At 34.9% G+C, this 4552-nt stretch overlaps 1 long non-coding RNA gene across 1 annotated transcript; it reads right to left on the reverse strand.

Moving 5' to 3' along the window:
* Positions 1–3489: 3489 nt before the first annotated feature.
* Positions 3490–4328, reverse strand: LOC140176303 (uncharacterized). Its single transcript, XR_011867193.1, has 2 exons — positions 4023–4328; positions 3490–3672 (listed from the first exon to the last, which is right to left on the reverse strand). It is a non-coding gene; the product is annotated as an uncharacterized lncRNA (long non-coding RNA).
* Between the last annotated feature and the right edge of the window lie 224 nt (positions 4329–4552).

Below are 4552 nucleotides of genomic sequence, written 5' to 3' on the forward strand. Positions count from 1 at the left end.
AAATTCCAACAATTGATCATCCTCATCAGTTATGTGAAGCTTGCTTACTTGGAAAACATTCAAGAAAGAATTTTTCAAAGCAGTCCAAATCAAGAGCTACCAAGCCACTTCAGCTTATCCACGCGGATGTTTGTGGACCTATCAAGCCTTTGTCACTTGGTAAGAGCGCCTATTTTTGCTTTTCATTGATGATTATTCAAGAAAAATATGGGTTTATTTCTTGAAGCAAAAGAGCGAAGCATTTGAAACATTCAAGAAGTTTAAAGCCCTCGTTGAAAAAGAAGGTGGCTATGAGATAAAAGCTCTTAGAACTGATAGAGGTGGAGAATTCACTTCAAATGAATTCAAGATATTTTGTGAAAATCATGGTATTCGATGTCCCCTAACTGTTCCTAGATCGCCTCAACAAAATGGAGTTGCTGAAAGAAAGAATAGGACAATTCTAAATATGGCAAGAACGATGTTAAAAAATAAGTCATTACTAAAAGAGTTATGGGGAGAAGCAGTTGCATGTGCAGTTTATCTCTCAAACCGCTCACCTACCAAGAGTTTGAGAGATATAACACCTCAAGAAGCATGGAGTGGTTTGAAGCCTAATGTATCACATTTAAGGGTTATTTGGATCTATTGCATATGTCCAAATTCTTGAGTAAGAAAGATCGAAACTTGATGATAGGAGCCAAAAGCTTGTATTTATTGGTTATGAGGAGAATAATAAAGGTTACAAATTCTTCAATCCTATCAATAATAAAGTAATAATAAGCAGAGATGTTGAGTTTGAAGAAAATGCAAAGTGGGACCGGAGTACACAAAATGAAGTCACTTATGATTTTCTGCCTTACTTTGAGGAAAAAGAAGCCCCGATGCAAGAAGTGCAAGGCGAAATCGATCCTTCAACACCAACATTAACCCCACTAGCATCATCATCGTCTTCTCCATCCTCTAGTTCAAGCGAAGGCCCTCATAGATATCGAAGTCTCCCTGATACCTATAAGCAAACAGAAAAGCTAGAGGATGAAAATTTATTGTGTTTACTCTCCAATGATGAGCCTTTAAGTTTTAAAGAAGCTGTCAAAGATGAGAAATGGATACAAGCTATGGAGGAAGAAATTCAAGGAATTGAGAAGAACAACACTTGGGAACTTGAATCACTTCCAAGTTCCAAGTGGTCATCAGGCTATTGGAGTCAAATGGGTTTACAGAGTTAAGAAAAACTCTAAAGGTAATGTAGAAAGGTATAAGGCAAGACTCGTTGCAAAAGGTTATACAGAAGCAAGGAATAGATTATGATGAGGTGTTTACTCCAGTTGCTCGCTTGGAGACAATAAGGCTATTGTTGTCACTTGCAGCACAGAACAAATGGAAAATCCACCAAATGGATATGAAGTCTGCTTTTCTGAACGATAATCTTCTGGAAGAAGTTTATATTGAACAACCTTTGGGTTTTGTTGTTGAGGGTTGTGAAGATAAAGTTTTAAGGCTTAAAAAGGCCTTATATGGACTGAAGCAAGCTCCAAGAGCTTGGAATAATCGTCTTGATACGTATTTTCAAGATAATAGTTTCAATAGGTGCATTCATGAATATGCACTCTATGTGAAAGAGGAAAGAGGAAATTTGTTATTTGTTTGTATCTATGTGGATGACCTTATATTCACAGGAAACAATCAAATAATGTTTGAAGAATTTAAGAAGGTAATAGTTCAAGAATTTGAGATGAGTGATATAGGACTAATGTCTTATTATCTGGGAATTGAAGTGAAACAAATGGAGGATGAAATTTTTATCTCACAACAGGCTTATACAAGAGAGCTATTGAAGAAACTCAATATGCTAGATTGTAATCCTACCAATACACCTATGGAGTATGGAGTCAAACTTTCCAAAGAGGAAGAAGGTGTAAGAAAAGTTGATCAAACATTATTCAGAATCTCGTGGGGAGTTTAAGGTATTTGACCTGTACCAGACCTGACATTTTATTTTCAGTTGGGTTAGTTAGTCGTTACATGGAGAATCCAACAGAAATCCATATGAAGGCAGTCAAGAGAATTCTTCGCTATCTTAGAGGCACTCTTGAGTATGGCATGTTTTATTCAGTTTCAGATGAATTCAAATTAATGGACTATTGTGATAGTGATTATGCTAGGGATATTGACGACAGGAAGAGTACTATTGGCTTTGTTTTTCTCTTTAGGAAATAATGTAATTTCTTGGTGTTCAAAGAAACAACCTATAGTCACTCTTTCAACTTGTGAAGCTGAATATGTTGCTGCCACTGCCTGTGCATGTCATGCAATTTGGCTAAACATACTACTGAAGGAACTTCATTTTGAGCAAGTTGAATCCACCAAGATCATGATGGACAATAAGTCAGCGATTGCCCTAGCAAAGAATCCAGTGTTTCATGACAAAAGCAAGCACATAGAAATAAAGTATCATTTCATTCGACAATGTATTGAGAATATGCATGTGGAGGTTGAGTATGTGAAATCACTTGATCAAGTTGCTGACATTTTCACAAAATCTCTGAAATATGATGCTTTTCAAAAGTTAAGGATTATGATTGGAGTCAAAAAATTATCAAGTTTAAGGGAGAATGTTAAAAATAAACTTGATGGTTAGAATTTAAGAATGAATAAAAACCACAATTTGAATAAGTTGTCTATATTTAGTTTTAATTTAAACCATTTGTTTATTAGGATGCATTAAGTTTAGACATCAAAGAAAAGTATAAATACATATGTAATTATTTCATAATTAACAACACACAAATACATTCAATACATTCCTCTTCATTTTATATTCTTAGTGAGTGTGTGCTTTGTCCTTTTATTTTCCAACACGCATGCGTTCCTCATGCGCCACTGCTGCTGTCTCGCATTCCCGGGGCCGGGTGCAGCCGCTACTGCCTCGCGATCCCTGGCGGCACTGCTGCTGTGTCGTCGTTGTCCTCCCTCTGCCGCATTGCAATAGCCCGCCTTTGCATTGTGTGTCTGTTTATCCCGTCGTCTAGGTCACCATTGTCGCAGTTGCACATGATGTCATCGTATGTTCTCCATGCGCCACTACTGCCATTTCGTGTTTCACAGACAGTGCTGTTGTTGTCTTGTGTTTCACAAGCGGTGCTGCTGCTGTCTCTTCCTCCTTCACTTTTTCGGATGTTTCTTTTTATTAAATGGATTTTTTTGTGGTAAAACTTTTGGAAGGTAGAAGGTAAAATTGTAAATATAAAAGATGAAAATAAGATTGTAGTAGATAATTGAGACTGAATTTTTTTTAATATTTAATGGACCTGAAATTTCGCTCATTATTTATGTTATTTGCACTCTATTGTTTATTTAGCGGAATTATTTTAAAACATAAGTTAAAGAACATCAAGTAATTAACTGAATATAATTAGCATCTTATCTAGCTAAACTTATGTTTCTTCTACATTACACCATCAAGGACATTAAAGTAAAGATACCATAAGAAATTTTGATACTTGATCATGATATCATGATAAAATGACTATTCAATAAGCTGCATGTGTTCCTTAGAAGGTTTATGACGTTGACATGGAAAAAGAAAAAAAGGACATGATAGTCATTAGTCACCACCACCAACAAACATAGAAACCAAGAGGAATTGAACTTCTCCATATCCATATCCATAAACTCATCATCTTCTTCAAACTACATTATATATCATGAGCATAAATGAATTAAAACCACTTCTTAATCCACCAAAATTTAGAAATTTATGGTAATAAAGATCGAGAAATACAAGAAAATAACAAGGAGATTTTTATTTAAAAAAAAAGAAAAAAAAAACTCTAATGAAAACCTACTACTACAATGGGGAAATAAAAGTTACATAAATGGTTACATATGAGGGTAACTAATTATAAAAATATCTAACTAACACTATACATATAGTATCTCTAAATAACAACATTCATAAAAGAAAAAAATTTCTATAGTTACAAAAGAAAAATTATTTATTTTATTTATTTTCTTCTAACTCCAAGGAGGAGTAGTCTTACTGTTGTGAGGGGCTGCTACGGTGGAGTCTCCTTCGGTTTCCGATTCGTGTCGAGAGCTCGAACCTCGCCGGTTCCGGAGGCGAGGAATCACGATGATGAAGATAATAAGGAGGAAGAAGGCAGTGGTAAGAACAAGAAACACTATCTTACCATGTAGAGCAAAGTTCTTGTCTTGAGAAATTGGAACCTCATCTACTTGTTCTTGTTGTTTTGGGCCATAATAATAATAATTAGTGTTGTTATTATTGTTGTAAGGAGTAGTAGTCATGGTTATTTAGTTATTAGAAAAGTCTATGGCTCTAGAAGGGTTAGAAGTGGCAAAAATATATATGGTTTATATAATTTGTATTGTTAGTTTTCAATAATTCATCGTGGGAAAACCTTGACCTTTTTTCTCAAATGGGACAACTTAACGGGTCGCATTCGTTTTTTGTTTTCGGTTTTTCCAATGATATTGCCAATTTTCCACACACATTCTTATTGATTAAGAGAAAATTAAAACTAAGCTTTGTTTTTAAGATAGGGAAAAA

This window comes from Arachis hypogaea, chromosome 11 (genome assembly GCF_003086295.3).
Source record: "Arachis hypogaea cultivar Tifrunner chromosome 11, arahy.Tifrunner.gnm2.J5K5, whole genome shotgun sequence".
Taxonomy (NCBI): Eukaryota; Viridiplantae; Streptophyta; class Magnoliopsida; order Fabales; family Fabaceae; genus Arachis; species Arachis hypogaea.